Source organism: Scyliorhinus canicula, chromosome 15 (genome assembly GCF_902713615.1).
Source record: "Scyliorhinus canicula chromosome 15, sScyCan1.1, whole genome shotgun sequence".
Classification (NCBI taxonomy): Eukaryota; Metazoa; Chordata; class Chondrichthyes; order Carcharhiniformes; family Scyliorhinidae; genus Scyliorhinus; species Scyliorhinus canicula.
The window spans coordinates 134,924,620-134,943,241 of NC_052160.1; the positions used below are offsets into that span (position 1 = coordinate 134,924,620).

The window sequence follows — 18,622 nt, forward strand, 5'->3', positions numbered from 1 at the left end:
TAGGGCCACCACCTCATAAGACGACCAACAGTAAGCATGCAGATTGTTGTCTCTAATGCAACGGGAACCACCACTGGGGCTGGTTTAGCACAGGACTAAAGAGCTGGCTTTTAAAGCAGACCAAGGCAGGCCAGCAGCACAGTTCAATTCCTGTACCAGCCTCCCTGAACAGGTGCCGGAATGTGGCGACTAGTGGGGTTTTCACAGTAACTTCATTTGAAGCCTACTTGTGACAATAACCAATTTTCATTTCATTTCAATGTCCCAGGAATTGCCAACAGCTCCCCTGTCTAGGTGGCCAAATGAGCCTCCATATCTTCCCTGGTCAAGGCCTGTATTCCCAATCGGATTCGAGCAAAGGTGCGTCTGCTGACGACGGAGACGGCGGCTCCTGTATCCAGCTCCATCATGATTTGGTGGCCATTGTGTAGAATGTGACTCATATCGGGGCCACCCTCAGCGCAGCGATACAATTTAGATACAAAAATGTCGCAATTGGGGGCCTACCTGGTGGGGTGGTGGGTGGGCATCTCACAGGGGCCTCTCACCTTGATCCAGGCGGTCACATGCATTGCAGACCCGGGGTTCCGGCTCTTCTGGGTTTGGGAAAACCACCCGCCTGGTATCCGGGCCATTCTGATGCCCGTCTGGCTCTCGGCGATTGGGTCCGCCTGGGTCAGGGGCTTGCGTCACTTGACCGAAAAGGCGTTTCTCTGCGGGAAGTTGAATGCTCGAGGCAGAGGGCCTCCATGTCCTGCAATTCAGTCCAAAGATGTGCAGGTTAGGTGGATTGGCCATGATAAATTGCCCTTAGTGTCCAAAATTGCCCTTAGTGTTGGGTGGGGTTACTGGGTTATGGAGATAGGGTGGAGTGTTGACCTTGGGTAGGGTGCTCTTTCCAAGAGCCGGTGCAGACTCGATGGGCTGAATAGCCTCCTTCTGCACTGTAAATTCTATGAATTCCTACACGCTTTGGTCCGTGCTTTCATGGGCTAGAGCTATCTCAATTGGCCTCTTTAGATCTAGGTTTGGCTACTAATTTCCTCGGAGTCGCTGTGTTCCGCAAACTAACTTGTCTCACAGCATTTCGGACAATGACACCCCGAATTCGCAGAACTCCGTGAGCATCTGCAGGTGAGCCAAAAGGTCCATCACGGTCTCTCCCGGGATTGGTTCGGCGATAATGAAACTGTAACACTGGGTGATTACGGACAACCTGGGGTTGAAGTGTTTACCCACCAGTGCGAACAAATCCGTGAACGATCGTATGCCTGGTGCATTGGGGTACTTGACCACGCTGCGCCTGTCAACCCTGCAAGTTGTCAGCAGGGTGACTGTTTGGCGCTCATCCCCAACGCTGGTATTGGCATGAAAGAAATGTTGCATTCTTTCCACATGTTGTGACCAGCCGTCTGTATCCACATCACATGTCTCAAGCTTCCCTATGTACGATGTCGGTGGGGTGGCCTCCTGAGATGTGAAAAAAAGGGCGATGTTGGAGAATTAGGTGCCGCCTGCAGCTCCACTTTATCCTCGTCGCCAGTGTTGGATCCTGACAGAGTGACCAGACGGAAATGACGGTAAAGGTTAACGAAAAAGGTTTAATTACACAAAACTCCAATAAACAACTCCACTCCCCGAAGGGTCACCGCCGCCGACCCACATCCAGGTCAGAGTTTTATGTCCAGTTGGCTTCCCTTGTTCGGAGACAGTTCATATTCTTCCAAAGTCACGAGACACCTGATGTTCCACAACCCCGTGACCTTCGTGAGGGTCACAGCAGAAGGCAAGTGATATGTTGGCCTCCATTGCAAAAGATTTTGAGTACAGGAGCAAGGATGTCTTACTGCAGCTGTACACGGCCTTGGTGAGACCACAACTGGAGCATTGTGTGCAATTTTGGTCTCCTTACCTAAGAGAGGATACACCTGCCATTGAGGGAATGTAGCCAAGGTTCACCAGACTGATTCCAGGGATGGTAGAACTGTGGCGTAAGGAGAAATTGGAACAGCTAGGCCTCTGTTTGCTGGAGTTCAGAAGAATGAGAGGGGATCTCATTGAAATGTATACAATTCTGCTGGGGTCGGGCAAGCTGGATGCAGGATAATGTTTCCCCGGCTTGGGCGGGGTGGGTGGGGGAGGGGGGTACGGGGGGTCTGGTACAAGGGTCCACAGTCTCAAGGTATGGGGGAGGCCATTTTGCACTGTGATGTGGAGAAATCTCTTCACTCAGGAGGGTGGCGATTCCGTGGAATCCGCCTCCAGGTAAGGCTGTGGAGAACGAGGCACAATGTACTTCAGAAATAAATAGATTTTCAGGCACAAAAGGCATCAAGGGGTCTGGGGAGAGACGGGCGTACGGCGTTGTGATAGGGGATCAGACTTAATCACATAGAACAGCAGAGCAAGCTCGAGGGGATTAATGGTCTGGGCCAGCCCCCATTTTCTATGTTTCTAAGCAGTCGCAGCGTCTGGGATCCAAGGCTTCAGTAATCAGCTTTCCAACAGCCTTTAACTTGCTTATGTACTGACTCTATACCTAAAAGTATGACAATGCAGGCGTATCTGTATAAATTACAGCCACTGGTAAGTAATTGGGTAATTACTAAGGAGTACAATCAATATCAATAACAGGTTAACTCCGTTCTTGTTTCCAAAATCACGAGCATGCCTGCATCTAAGGTGAAGCATTGTGTTTAGACAAAGAGGGAACGAGTCTGGACTGTGAATTATGTTTGATTCAATTCACAACAAAGTGCCAGAGCTAATAACACGGTCTGAGATCTATTTACAAATTAACTAGAATTACTTCGCTCCTTGTCCTCTATTTATTCCATTCCCTCCGACCATTTTTCAACAGCATTACCAATCTTTTCCCATGAACCGAGTGGTCAATGTCCCACTTAACAGGGAAGCTCCATTTGTGTGAAATGGTGCAGCAAATTTTCCTTCCAATTGTTCAAATGGGCAGATGGAGCATCTCTCCCTTGCAGAGAGGAGTGTGAAAATTGGTGAAGTGGGTGCGGAGTATCAATAAGTGGTCACAGTGCAGAAGAATTCTCTTCTTGGGCGCAATTCTCCCATCGGGAGACAAAGTGCCGACGCCGGAGTGAAAACCAGAGTGTTTCACTCCGGCGTCGGAGGCCGCTCCTCGCCCCCTATTCTCCCACCCCCAGGGGGCTAGGAGCGGCGCGCCGGGCCTTGGTGCCGCGTTAAAGCGGCGCCGCGTAAATGACGTCACCCGCGCATGCGCAGGTTGGCCGGCACCAGCCCGCACATGCGCGGTTGCCGTCCTCCCCGCGGGCGCCCCGCAAGACATGGAGGATTGATCTGCCGGGCGGCGGAGGGAAAAAAGTGCGTCCTTTAGCGACGCCGGCCCGCCGAATGGTGGGCATCGATCGCGGGCCAGACCCCCATTGAGCAGCCCCCTGGTGCTCGATCCTCCCCCCCCCCACAGGCCCAACACGCAGTGTTCGCGCGCTGTTCACGCCGGCAGTGACCAGGTGTGGTTGGCGCCGGCGTGAACCGGTCATATTGGGCAGGCCGCTCGGCCCATCCGGGCCACTCGGCCCATCCGGGCCGGAGAATCGCCGCTCGACCGTTAGAAACAGCGAGCGGCGATTCTCCGAGCGGCCTGTCGTAAAACACGGCACGCCGTTTTGGGGGCGGTGAGAGAATCGTGTGCGGGTGCCAGGACGGCGTGGTGGGAATCGCCCGGCACTCCCGCGATTCTCCCACCCGGCATGGGGGTCGGAGAATCGCGCCCCTTATCACTCACTAGTTTCGTTTTTTTGCTGTATTTCATCACTGTGTTATTTTGATGCTACAGAGCTATCTGAACTCACCTTCTCAAAAGTCATTCTTCATTGCCTTTATTACATGAGTTCACCTTTAGAATGTGAATGTGAAACTCACCCCCATCTCATCTTTTAAACTTTTACCATCTTACCTTTAACCTTTGACACACTATTTTCCATTGTTACCAACTTGCCTTTGATAAACATTTGTTTTTAATGATGCTCGGCTGATTGGCATATCATCAACTTAGCTAGCCTATCTTTCTACAATTTCTGTTTTTAAAATCGTTTATTTTTCTTTAAACATATAATGATCGGAACACATTCCCAATTATTTGACTTCATGTCTTTCATTTTATCACAATTTCCTAAGTCCACCAAAAAAAGAGATCAGCAAGGCAATTTAAAAAGTAAATTCAGAATAGTGATCCTTTTAGGTTGCATTCGTGGATCCAGTGCACATTTGAGAAGGAGAGGACCTGGGCATACCCATTGGACATCGGCCATGGGATCACGTCACACATGGGCAAGGACACGTCCTTCAAACTAACACCCACGATCTGTCCTTATCTGATGAATTAATACTCTTCCATCGAAGGGGCTGGTTTAGCAGAGGGCTAAATCGCTGGCTTTGAAAGCAGACCAAGGCAGGCCCCAAACAAGCGGCGGAATGTGGCGACTAGGGGCTTTTCACAGTAACTTCATGTGAAGCCTACTTATGCCAATAAGCGATTTTCATTTCATTTTTTCACTTCCACGACATTTTGACATTATTTTTGATATCAAATGCAATCAAAAGTGCTCAAAGGTATCAAGTTCGCTCATTGACATCAAACGTGATCATCAACCTGCATTGAGAAACAAAATGAAATTAATCACTTAAACAATATCTTAATTTATTAAGTTTTCCATTTAGTCCAAAAGATGTTTCCATTTTACATGCATCAGAGTTCCATAAGATCCATAAAAAGTATAAAAGCAAGAAGACCTTAAAAACCCAGATCCCCGTCAGTTCTTAATTAATTGTGTTAATTCATTAATTGTCACCCTGGGAAGAAAACGTGCAAAATGTGGACAATCACCTTGTGTATCAGCAAGTGCCTCCCTTTCTCCACCTCCACAGCATTCGCTGGTACCCCCACCTCAAACAACTTAGTGCACCGCCACCTCCCACCCCTCCCCCATACCCCCCACACCAGTCCCGGGCCATCAGCCACCAACTCTCATCATCCCACCCCTTGACTTCCTCAACCTGAACACTCACCTTCTCCTTGCAGCCATTGCTGGTCCACATCAGTTGAAGTAACAGAGGCCTTCACCAGGCCCAGCCAGCTCTGTGAGTGGAGTGCTCCATTGTGTCGGGGGGGAGGGAGGGGAGGTGATGGGGCAGGGGGAGAGGTGTAAGAGAGTAGAAGTTAGGTCAGGAGAGAACGGGAAGGGGGGGGAGTACGGAATGGGGGGTAAATGGGGAGGAGAGAGTGAGGAGGAGAGAGTGTGGGAGGAGAGAGGGAATGCATGGAGAGGAAGAGAAGGAGGGACAATGTGGGTTTTGGCGAGAGATGGAGGGAAAAAAACTGCTGTGATCTGTTGCATAATATCGGGGTTGTTACAGACCTGGAAAGTTATAGACCTAAGGAAGAAAGAACTTGGATTTCATTCTTTTTTTTAAATGATTCGACAATGGGATGTGGATGCTGCTGTCAAAAGTCCAGCATGCGTTGCCCATCCGTGAGTGCCGTTAGATAGTGGTTAACGAGGCCACAGCAGTCAGCCACATTGCTGTGGGTCTGGAGCAGTGATGGACAACCAGGGCTGGTGAGTGGGCCGCATGAATTGCCCTCCTTCATCTCATTGGGCCGCAAGATTGAAATTGGACATGTTTACTAACTATCTCCTTTAGTTCCGATCCCAGTTGATGTTATAACTAGACGGGAAGATCCCAAAGTCAAACCATAGCTCAAAAGACCCGTCGACGGGATTCTCCGTTCCCGAGACTAAGTGTTGATGCCAGCGCAGGATTCGTACATTTCCACGACAGCAAAACCAGTGCCGCACCTGGTCCGATCCGGCAACTATTGAGGGGCTAGCACTGGCACCACGTTGAACACAATCAATTCCAATGGGAAACGGTGCCGGATTCACCGGATTCATGATTGGTACTCGGGAGGCTGACAAGCTGCAGCCGCACATACTCATTACAATCCCCACACGCACCCATCCCAGCCAATAAGATGGCACTGGTTGTGCTGGAGTGTGCCCATACGGCTGATGGGTCAGCTGAGGCCAGAGGGTACCTGGGGGGTACCCGTACGAGTTGTGGCCCTAAGTTCACAGTGGGCTATCAGCAGCATGCGCAGCTGCCTGGCTGCCTTGCAGGCCACAGCAATGGTGTTCCATGCCCGTTCTCCCCGTCCCCACAGCCCATCTCCTGGCCACCCCTCTGCTACTCCCCAGAATGAAATGAAATGAAAATCGCTTATTGTCACGAGTAGGCTTCAATGAAGTTACTGTGAAAAGCCCCTAGTGCCACATTCCGGCGCCTGTCCGGGGAGGCTGGTATGGGATTCGAACCGTGCTGCTGGCCTGCTTGGTCTGCTTTAAAATCCAGCGATTAAACTCAGTGAGCTAAACCAGCCCCTGTTGTGGAAGTCTCATCAGAATCCCCCCCCCCCCCCCCCACCCAGGTGATTGCCACAAGAGAGTTTCCACAATGCATCCCCATAAACGCACTTTAAAACCTTCTCTCGTAATTATGTTTTCCTTTAGCAGTTTGCATCCTGAAATCCAGACCAGGTTTTACAAATGACTCTTTGAAACAAAGCTTCCGCTCCACTTCTAACAGTGAATCCAGTCCAGATTTTACACTACCCCCTTTTAAGATTCCTTTGGCTTAACTGCTTTTATGCAAACTTCGGGGTCCACCCACCAATTTCCATAGTTATTTCAACTCGCGTTCCACAGGTTGTAACTAAATTCTCACAAACCTGAAATTCATTTCAGATACCTTTCTGGTGTCTGAGCCTTCTTCTCAGCTCAGCCTTTGTGGAGCAGGTCTCTGTTCTTTTGAAAACTTCTCATCATTTCTCCAATTTTGTTAACTAGCTGCTCTTCAGATCTCTGCACTTGTTTTCTTAACCATTAATCGATGGTATGGCTTTTCTTCTAGCAAAGCTGAGAGAGATGTTCCATCTCTAGTCTTTTAAACCAACTGCTTCTAGCAGAGCTGTGAGTGTTGTCTTCTGTCTCACTACCTATCCACAGCTACAATCAAATTAGCTAAACTAAAACTTAAAAGCTTCTCTACATCACAAGGACCCAGTTGCTAAGCAGGCACTGCAGGTCTATTTTTTCTTCATGCTGGAGCCCTCTTTCAGCACGATACAAACACAGTTGGAACTCAGCCAACCTCCACACATACAGACATCTTTGTCCAGCATGAATATAACCAAAGGCTTTACCCTTCCTGTCACAGAAACATTAAATTAAACCCACTTAAAAATATACCTTATTTCTAATGTTTACAAATATAAATATCTTAAAACTATCTATTTTTTCCTAACATCCGTGAATAAGAATGAATACATTTTAGACATGGTGGGTATTTCACAACGAGTTATAGAAAATGCTAATCGTTCATATATTATTAGAATTGCCATTAACTTCACATGGTGAAAACAAAATAAATATTTACACTCTGCGAAGGGAGCTCATGGTCCACACAGTCAATGTTGTTAGCAATCACTTCACTTGCCCTTGCTTTACGTGTAAGTCACTTCAGTCATACCAATAGGAAAGAAGTTACACAGAACCAGCTGAATGTGGCAATTCTGCGTGTGGGCAACAGTCGACAATATGTCTCATGGGCTGCCGTTAGAACTCAGATGGGCCGGCCACATGTGGCCCAGCTGTCGTAGGTTGCCTCACATTTAAGGCCAGGCCAGGTAAAGGACATTAGTGAACCGGATGGGTTTTCACAACAATCGATGATAGTTTCATCGTTACCATTACAGAGAATAGTTTTCAATTCCAGATTTTGTTTATTAATTGAATTTAAGTCCCACCAGCTGCCATGGTGGGAATTGAACCCATGGTCTCGAGCCTTTTCCTGGGCCTCTGGATCATTAGTCCAGTGACTTTACCACAATGCCAATGTCTGCCCTTAAATTCACAACCATCAGGACATCCTTAAGTGCTTTCCAGCCAAGTGCGTACCTTTGAAGCATAATTACTGAAGTAAGATAGGGGAACATTGCCACCCAAATGACACGCAGCAAGGACCCAATATAGTGGCCATAATGGGGCAGCACGGTAGCACAGTGGTTAGCACTATTGCTTCACAGCATCAGTGTCCCAGGTTCGATTCCTGTCTTGGGTCACTGTATGTGCGAAGTTTGCACGTTCTCCCCGTGTCTGCGCGGGTTTCCTCCGGGTGCTCCAGTTTCCTCCAACAAATCCCGGAAGACGTGCTTGTGTGATGAATTGAACATTTTGAATTCACCCTCAGTGTACCCGAACAGGCCCCAGAGTGTGGCGACTAGGAGCTTTTCACAGTAACTTCATTGCAGTGTTAATGTAAGCCGACTTGTGGCAATATAGAAATTTTTAAAAAATTATTTATCTAACTGGTCAAAGTAGTACTGGCACTTCACCTTAGTCTGACTGAATGTCCTCATCTTGCTTGTGTAAACAGTGAAAGTGATGCTGTCTGGTAACCTTTACTGGAAGTGGCTTTGAGGGCCCCGGTTGAGGATAAAATTGGACATGGTCCAAGGTGCACTCTGTGATTGCATAATGGACTAATGCTTACTGTCTGGGCTCAGACATAAAAGGTTGGCCACTTTAGCAAGGGACTGGAGGGTTGCCAGTACACCCTGGCATATCATTGCCTTTGGTGGGGGGGGGGGGGGGGGGGGGGGGGGAGATGTGGGGAGGTGAGATATTGGGGAAAAGAGCAAACAAGCCTATAAATATCGTACATAGCTCATCAGTTAGAAAGTAGTCAAATAACATTCAATTCAGCAATAAGCTAAAACAAGCCAAAAAGAATACATTCCTCACTTTTCATGACTGCAATTAAAACAGGAAGGAATTGCGCTGTCTTTCAAACTAATGATGAACTCTCATTGGGAACGCGGAGCAGATCTTTAATTTGTCTATCTCTGGAAAAACGCAGATATTGAGTCGATTTAGGTGATGGATTTCAGGGGAGCCTGTTTGTTGCTGAAGTTGCTATTTAAATTATCTTTTGTTCAGCGGCTGCAGCGAGCACATAATGTGTAGAAGCAATAGGCAACTTTAAATGAACTGGAAAATAAACAGTTTATGAATCCGTCGCGTGCTCACACTGCTCACTTAGATTTGTTTTGTGAAGTCATCCATCAAGAAGATTGTAATCGCCCTCTTCCCGCTAAATGTACTGTCTTCCTCTCCCCCATAAGCCTCTACCTTTCCATGTAAATGCTCCGATTGTCTTTGTCTCCAAAAGGATCATCTCCTCCACTTCCTTTTAACCGTACCCCATCCCGCCTTCTAAACCCACTCTCTCCGCAAGTCATTTGCAGCTGAACTTTCGTTCACCCACATACGGCCTTCTGTTCATATTCTTCTGCTGGTGTCAATTCTCAGTTATTTTCCTCATTTCCACCTGTTCTGATTAAAACATCTACTCTCCCCCATCCCTGCCATTCCCTTGGTTATTGGTCACCCATCTTTTCTCCTTCGGGTCAAAGGACCATGGGCTTGAGTGAAGAACTCATCACTGCCCGAGAGTGTGGAGGAGGCAAGGTACAGCCAAAACATTCAAAAGGGAATTAGGCTGTTAAATCGGGAAAAAAAGGAATATGCAGGGTTATAGAGTCATAGATGTTTACCGCATGGAAACAGGAGCTTCGGCCCAGCTTGTCCATGCCGCCCAGTTTCTGTCACTAAGCTAGTCCCACTTGCCCCCATTTAGCCCATATCCCTCTCTCCCCACCCTGCCCATGTAACTGTCTAACTGCTTTCTAAAGGAAAAAAATTGTACCTGCCCCTACCACTGCCTCTGGCAGCTCATTCCAGATGCTCACCACCCTCTGTGTGAAGAAATTTCCCCTCTTTTGTATCTCTCCCCTCTTTAGCAATGGGTCTGGTTTAGCACAGTGGGCTGGTAATGCAGAACAAGGACAGCAGCGCGGGTTCAATTCCCGTACCGGCCTCCCCAAACAGGCGCCGGAATGTGGCGACTGGGGGCTTTTCACAGTAACTTCACTGAAGCCTACTTGTGACAATTTAAGTGATTATTTATTTTTATTATTTATTTATAAAGCCTATTCCCTCCAGTTCTAGACTCCTCTACCTTTGGGAAAAGATGTTGACTATCGACTTAATCTATGCTCCTCATTATTTTATAGACCTCTGTAAGATCACCCCTAAGCCTCCTACGCTCCAATGAAAAAATTCCCAGCCTCTCTTTATAACACAGACCATCAAGTGCTGGATTATGGAGAGAAGGCGGGAGAATGCCACAAAGTTGCTCATGGGGGAGCTGGTTCAGACACAGTGGACACAATAGCCTCGTTCTGTGCTGTAACATGTGATAATGTGAACTTCATTTCGCCATTCATCATCAGACCTGCGAGGACACAGGCCTTCAGGCCTCATTGTCCTCACCCAAAGCCACAATCTACTGGAATAATCCCCCTCTTATTTTCTGAGGCTAAAAACCAGCTCTTCATGCCCCTCGCCCCCATCCCCTCTGCCCTCAAAACATATAGAGGAAGCTTGTACTTGGAGCACGGAATCACCTGGAAGTTCCTCTCCAAGCCACTCATCATCCTGATTTTAAATTATATCGCTGTTTCTTCACTGTTGCTCAGCCTTGAACTCTCTCCCTAACTGCACTAGAGGTGTACTTACATCACATGGACTGCAGCTGTTCAAGAAGGAAGGGCACCCCCACCTTCTCAAGGACAATTAGGGACTGGCAAAAAAGATGCCAGCCCAGCCAAGCCAGCAATGCCCATTAAATGAATAAAAAAAATTAAAACCTCCTCTTGTATCCAGCTTTTGGTCAGCCTTCCTCCTTTGGCAGCCAGTTTCCCTGGAGTAAAATTGGACATCTTAAAATGCTTGTGAAATTCCTTTGTCTGCAGGGCAGCACAGTGGATAGCACTTTTGCTTCACAACGCCAGGGTCCTAGGTTCGATTCCTGGCTTGGGTTACTGTCTGTGTGGAGTCTATGCGTTCCCCCGTGTCTGTATGGGTTTCCTCCGGGTGCTCTGGTTTTCTCCATCAAGACGTGCTTGTTTGGTGAATTGGACATTCTGAATTCTCCCTCTGTGTAGCCGAACAGGCGCCGGAGTGTGGCGACGAGGAGATTTTCACAGTAACTTCATTGCAGGTTAATGTACGCCTATTTGTGACAATAATGAAAGATTATAATTATAATTCAAACATTTAATACAAACAGGTTGAACGTTTTATTGAAAGGTCAGACAGAGGAATTTCAGAAGAAGGTGTTAATATCACCCTTTCACCATGTCGACCCCATTCACGGTATATCGTGGCCAATTGACAAGAACTACTGAAAACATCTTCTATGCTGAAATAATGCCAAGCTCTGGGAAATGAAGACTAAATTAGTCCTGAATTAGTGTATCACAACTTAATATCATCTGACAAAGTAATGGTTCATGGTAAATAACTCTGTTTAAATAGGGAACAATGATGCTGATTCATTTGTCTTAGTGTTGCCTGGATTGATAATCATCCCTTTCACAATCTGACTGGGCATCCCTGCTGATTACAATACAAGTTGATATACTTTACTAATTAAGCTGATGACATCCCAATTGAATGATAAGAAAAGTGTGTCTTCTTTTTGGCAATAATGCAAATTGTACATCCGCAATTTCAAATATTGAAGTCTGGATTTTTAAATATGAATTGATTCTTTCTCGGAAACTTCTGGGCTTCTTCATCTCTCTGTCTTCCCGTCCTCATTCAACATTTGAGATGGGTATCACCTGAAGCTGATTCCCCCAGTTTTCCCCATCGCCTCTTCCCGTTTAACTCTCTCCACTCCATCGTTATACAAGTACTCTTTCGGGTGTCACTGGACCAGGAATCCAGAGGCCCAGGCTCACTGGGCTAAATCGCTGGCTTTTAAAGCAGACCAAGGCAGGCCAGCAGCACGGTTCGATTCCCGTACCAGCCTCCCCGGACAGGCGCCGGTATGTGGTGACTAGGGGCTTTTCATAGTAACTTCATTGAAGCCTACTCGTGACAATAAGAGATTTTTTTTTTTTAATGTTCTCAGTGGATGTGTTCAAATCTCACTGCGGAAGCTGGTGGCATTTAGATCCATTTAATTAATAAATCTGGAATTGAATCTGGAACCTTGTTCACGGTAACCATGGGTGACATGGCGGCACAATGGTTAGCACTGTGTTTCCTCTGGATGCTCAGGTTTCCTCCCACAGTCTAAAGATGTGCAGGTTAGATGGATTGGCCATGAAAACATTATCCCTCAAGAGTCCAAATATATCCAGGTACGGTAAGGTTACAGGGATAGGGTGGGGTGTGGGCCTAGCAATAGTCGGTGCAGACTCGATGAGCCGAACAGCCGCCTTCTGCACTGGAGGGATTCTATGGATCACATGACCTTTAACCCTTTAAATGCCCCTTGGAAGCCATTGGCAGCTCGACATGTTCATCATCGCATCCACCCCTCCCCCACTTACCGGCACCAAATGAAAAGCAAATAAGCGCTTCCTCTGACATCTTTAAAAAAGAAAGTTTTGCATTAAATGTTGCTTTCAATGACCACTTGATGTCTCCAAGTGCTCCATCTTCAAGGCACAAGTCAGGAGTGTAATGGATAATTCTCCATTTCCCTGGATGAATGCAGCTCCAACAACACTCAAGAAGGTCAACACCATCCAGGACAAAGCGGTCCGCTTGATTGCTCCCCCTTCCACAAACATTCAAACCCTCCACCACCGACGAACAGTGGCAGCCATGTGCGCTATCTACAAGATGCACAGCAGTTCCTTAGGCAGCACATTCCAAACTCACGTTCACTACCATCTAGAAGGACAAGAGCAGCAGATACCTGGGAACCCCACCACCTGGAGATTCCCCTCCAAGTCACTCACCACTCTGACTTGGAAATATATCGCCGTTCCTTCACTGTCGCTGGGGCAACATCCTGGAACTCCCTCCCTTTCAGCACAGTGGGTGTACCTACACCTTAAGGACTGCAGCGGTTCAAGAAGATGACTGACCACCATCTTCTGAAGGGCAACTAGGGATGGGCAATAAACGCTGCCCTAACCAGAGACGCCTACATCCCGTAAATGAATTTTTTAAAAACAAGGGCTTGGTATCAGGTGAGAGCATTGCTGAACAGAGGGTCCTTAGAAAGTTGCGAATGAGACAGAGGTGCTGAAGGCTAAATATGAGCAGAGTGAGAGCAGTAAAGGTACCCATTTATTTTATATTCTTTCATAGGATGCGGGCTCTGGTAGCAAGGCCAGCATTTGTTGTCCCTCCTTAACTGCTCTTGAACTGAGTTATTTGGCCATTCCAATGGCAGTTAAGAGTCAGTCACTTTGCTGTGGGTCTAGAATCAATATGTAGGATAGGCCAGGTAAAGATGACAGATTTCCTTCCCTAAAGGGCATTTGTGAATCAAATGGATTTTTATACCAATCGATGATCGAATCAAAAGAATCCCTGTAGTGCAGAAGGATGCCATTCGGCCCATCGAGTCTGCACAAACCCCTTGAAGGAGCACCTTACCTAGGCCCAGACCCCCACCCAATCAACCGAACCTGCCCATCTTTGGACCGTGAGAGGAAACCGGAGCACCCGGAGGAAACCCAGGCAGACACGGGGAGGAAGTGAAAACGCCACACAGACAGTCACCCAAGGTCGGAATTGAACCCGGGTCCCTGGTGCTGTGAGGCGGCGGTGTTAACCACTGTACCACCCCGTATGATGAAATATGCTGGATGACATCTGGAATTGGTAACAGGCAGCGTGCCATAGAAAAAGGCAAGTTCTTGTCATTTAGCCAGACTCTGCTAGAATGGGAGGGTTTCAGCTTCCAAGTCCATCCCATCCCAGTGATGTGATCCAACTGGAGCTTAAGCCTATAAATTGAATTACCTGTGATATTTTCTTTGTTTTTCAAAAGTGACCAGCTGATAACGTGCAATCAAATTCTGGACCATATTTATGGCAGCTGGTGCCTGAGTCCCTGTAGATGTCTCTGCAAAATTACACCATTTAGAAAAAAACATTGCATCCCAGCAAATGCACAAAGAAGTAAAAATATATATTTTAGTCACCTAAAAATGGAATGTGCGTCTATCAGTGGCAAGATCAGAGCAGTACAACAGAAATTAGCTGTCAGGGTTTTTTCATATCTATTTAAATATTTATTTGGACCTTTTAAATTCATAATTCTTTTGACAGAAAGTGTGACAGCCCCAGGAATATTGCAAGGAACCTACTCTGTAAGAACATGTCATTGTTTTTTTCAAAATAAATTTAAAGTACCCAATTTTTTTTTTCTGTAGTTAAGGGGCAATTTAGCGTGGCCAATCCACCTGCCCGGCACATCCTTGGGTTGTGGGGGTGAGACCCACGCAGACATGGGGGGGTGGGGGGGGTGGGTGTACGAACTCCACAGGGACAGTGACCCAGGGCCGGGATCGAACCGGGGTCCTCGATGCCGTGAGGCAGCAGTGCTAACCACTGCGCCACCATGCCGCCCCTCAGAATATTTGATTGTTGACAGGCTGTTATTCAATTTTCATCACACGCAAATCAGGAGACGGATGGGAAGGGGTTTCAAATGGATTATGTTAAATACTGACCTGGGCAGCACGGTAGCACAGTGGGTTAGCACTGTCGCTTCACAGCACCAGGTTCCCAGGTTCGATTCCCCACTGAGCCACTGTCTGTGCGGAGTCTGCACGTTCTCCCCGTGTCTGCGTGGGTTTCCTCCGGGTGCTCTGGTTTCCTCCCACAGTCCAAAGATGTGCAGGTTAGGTGGATTCGCCGTGCTAAATTACCCTTAGTGTCCAAAGGGGTTGGGTGGGGTTGCTGGGTTACGGGTATGGGGTGGAGTTCTGGGCTTAAATGGGGTGCTCTTTCCAAGGGCCGGTGCAGGCTCGATGGGCCAAATGGCCTCCTTCTGCACTGTAAATTCTATGTACTGTGTTGAATCTCAAGGCAAACAGGTGCCAATAGTTTCTTATATTTAAAGAAAAATGGATTTTCCCACTTTGCTTCTGCATCTTGTCACACGGAGGCATTTTCTTTTAATTACCGGTTTCTGGAACCTTTCATTAGCAAAAGCAACAAACATCAGCAGAACTCAGGCCAAGATATCAATTCCTACTGCCTGAACTCTGCTCAACCCCCCAGCACTTCCTGCAGAGTGTTAACACAACCCTGATGTGGAGATGCCGGCGTTGGACTGGGGTGAGCACAGTAAGAAGTCTTACAACACCAGGTTAAAGTCCAACATGTTTGTTTCAAACACGAGCTTTCGGAGCCCTGCTCCTTCACCTGAGGAAGGAGCAGTGCTCCGAAAGCTAGTGTTTGCGGCAAATGTGGCAGAGAGTGAGGGCTCCTGAGCCACACCAAGTGATGCATAACGCAGAATTAACCAAAATTGCCGCAACGCGTCGTCTTATAGACCACCAAGGCTGCCACGACGGACTCGGAATTTACAATTTTTTTGCACAGAGTGCTGGTTGAGGCGAGCGAGCCAGCGTTCTGCTCACCAGCTTTTCTCACCGCGTCGTAGGGCTGCAAAGACTCCACATGGGTGGCCCATGGTGTCACGCTGGAAGGACAGAGCCGGGAAAAGCCGGCAACGCCAGGAATCCCGAGATCGTGTGCCATTTTTAAAGGACAACAGGGGGCGGTGCCAGGGTGCCAGGGCCAGGACCCTCCAACCTGTGCCCACCTGGTGGGTTCTCTTTGCCTTGTTCCCGTTTTGCAAAAGCAGTTGTGAACCTTGTCAGTGAGCGGGGGCGGGGGGGAATCTTAAAGTCAGGGAGTGGGTGGGGGGGTTGGACGATAAGGCCTTTAATGAAATGTTAATTTGCTGAAATGAGATTCCCGACCCATCTGGGTGGGAAGCTCGTCACATGGGGTGAGGCAGGGAAATACACAAAACTAGATCTGGCCAGTGAGATTCTCGTTTTCTGACCGGCGATGGTTTGCACCCTCGGCCCTACTGGCGCCCGTGGCGAACACGGGTGCAGCATCGCAGCCTCTGTGTCAAAATCTGTTTTGCAACACCCCTCGGAAGTGGAGCGAGAGTTTTTATTGTGCTCAAGGTACCATGTAAATGTGAGTTATTGTACGTAAATATAACTAATATTCATTCAGTTTAATAAGAAGCTGAGAAAATGCCAAGCTGGCTTCAGGCATGTCATTGATGAATCTTTTGTTGCTACCCCAATGTGCAGTTGAATGGTACACACTCTGCGATCCAGGTCAGAACCCAACTCAGAAGTTAAATTTGTGTCTTTCCGCCAGCTGAAGGGAAATGAGTTTTCAAAGTCGCAGTGCAGATCTGAGTGGACAAACAGCCTCAATACAAAACTGTCCAAAATCAGAGAATCCCTACAGTGCAGAAGGAGGCCATTCTGGCCATCGAATCTGCACCGACCCTCCGAAAGAGTACCCACCCAGGCTCACGTCCCCACCCCATCCCCATAACCCAGTAGCCCCACCTAACCTTTTGGACACTAAGGGGTAATTTAGCATGGCCAATCTACCTAACCCGCACATGTTTGGACTGTGGGAGCAAACCGGAGCACCCGGAGGAAACCCACACAGACACGGGGAGAACGTGCAGACTCCACACAGACAGCGATCTTCACACAGTCACCCAAGGTCAGAATTGAACCCGGGTCCCTGGCGCTTGTGACGCAGCGGTGCTAACCACTGTGCCACCATGCTGTCCCGACCATGCCACCTGCAATAATTCTGAACTAATTGTAGTTCAATTGGCAGTTGTACTCACAATGGCCATAAGGTGGGCTGTATATAGCAAGTGGCATCTGGTAGAAATGGCTCCTTTTAAAGTTTGGAATAAAGCAACATTATTCTGGCAACTTCATCCGTCATCTGGCCGTGTTGAGAGTTGAGCTTGAGGCTGAGAATAAGGGAATGGAAGCGTAGAAAGTGTTCCAGCACTGGCACCGTGTATACAGGATTACCTCTGTATCTATCCAGCCACTTGCTAAATTCTGCAGAAAATGTGAATCGCATAAAACGACAGGATGTGGAATTGGAGGTAATCTTGTGACATGGGTAATTGGGAGCTGAGGGCAGAGTGTAGAGATAAAGGGAGTGTTCTCTGTTCGGCAGGCAGTAACAAGTGGTGTTACACAGGAATGTGTGGGCCTCAGCTTATCCCCCATCGATATTGATGGCGTAGACGAAAGGATAGAGTGATGTATATAAGAAGTTAGGAGGCTTTGCAACTTGTCTGGATGGCAGCAAGAAGTTACAAAGAGACATAGAGATAGACTCATTGGGAAACATTATGGCAAATGAAGTTCCATGTGGAGAAGTAGAGGGGTCACCCACTTTGGATCAGAGTACTTTCTTAATTGTGAGGGAATAGGATTGAAGGATTTTGCTGTTGATGTACTCAAGTCAATGGAAGTTAGTGAATTTATAGGTAGAGCATATAGGGGCAGCAGGGTAGCATGGTGGTTAGCATAAATGCTTCACAGCTCCAGGGTCCCAGGTTCGATTCCCGGCTGGGTCACTGTCTGTGTGGAGTCTGCACATCCTCCCCCTGTGTGCGTGGGTTTCCTCCGGGTGCTCCGGTTTCCTCCCACAGTCCAAAGATGTGCGGGTTAGGTGGATTGGCCATGCTAAATTGCCCGTAGTGTCCTAATAAAAAGTAGGGTTAAGGGGGAGGTTGTTGGGTTACGGGTATAGGGTGGATACGTGGGTTTGAGTAGGGTGGTCATGGCTCGGCACAACATTGAGGGCCGAAGGGCCTGTTCTGTGCTGTACTGTTCTATGTTCTATGTTCTAAGCATGGTCTATGAAGAGTCCATGGCATAGTGATATCGTCACTGGGCTAGTAAGCCAGAGACCATGGGTAATGCTCTGGGTTTGAATCCTAATAGAAAATGGCGGAATTTGAATTCAATAAGAATCGGGAATTAAAACCATTGCTGATTGCCATAAAAGCCCACCTGGTTCACTAAAGCCCTTAGGAGAAGGAAATCTGCCATCCTTCCCTGATCTGGCATATTGTTTTGGTCTCCTTTGCTGAGGAAGGATGTTCTTGCTCCCAAGGTAGTGCAGCGAAGATTTACCAGACTGATTCCAGGGATGGTGGGACTGTCATATGGGGAGAGATTGACGAGGTTGGCATTGTTCTCGTTGGAGTTGAGAAGAATGAGGGGGGGGGGGGGGGGGATCTCATAGAGACTTATAAAATTCTAACAGAACTAGACAGGGTAGATGCAGGGAAGATGTTACCAATGATGGGTGTGTCCAGGGGTCACAGTCTGAGGATTCGGGGTAAACCATTTTGGACAGAGATAAGGGGACATTTCTTCACCCACAGAGTGGTGAGCCTGTGGAATTCATTGCCACAGGAAGCAGTTGATGCTAAATCATTGAATATATTCAAGAGGCAGCTGGATATAGCACTTTGGGAGAATGGGATAAAAGGCTATGGGGAGAAAGCAGGATTAGGCTATTGAGTTGGATGATCAGCCATGATCGTGATGAATGGCGGAGCAGGCTCGAAGGGCCAAAAGGCCTCAACCTGCTCCTATCTTCTATGTATC

General features: G+C 47.8%; 1 protein-coding gene across 4 annotated transcripts in view; it reads left to right on the forward strand.

Annotated features, from left to right (window-relative positions):
- The window catches only part of lrrn2 (leucine rich repeat neuronal 2), a 203,806-nt gene that overhangs the window by 141,443 nt on the left and 43,741 nt on the right, over positions 1 to 18,622 (forward strand). The window contains exon 1 of one of the 4 annotated variants that reach the window (XM_038820362.1): positions 2,468 to 2,586. The exons of the other annotated variants lie outside the window; for them this stretch is intronic. The gene's annotated coding sequence lies outside the window, so the exon portion shown is untranslated. Of the gene's footprint in view, positions 1 to 2,467; positions 2,587 to 18,622 lie in introns of those variants that run through there. 4 annotated transcript variants of the gene reach the window in all.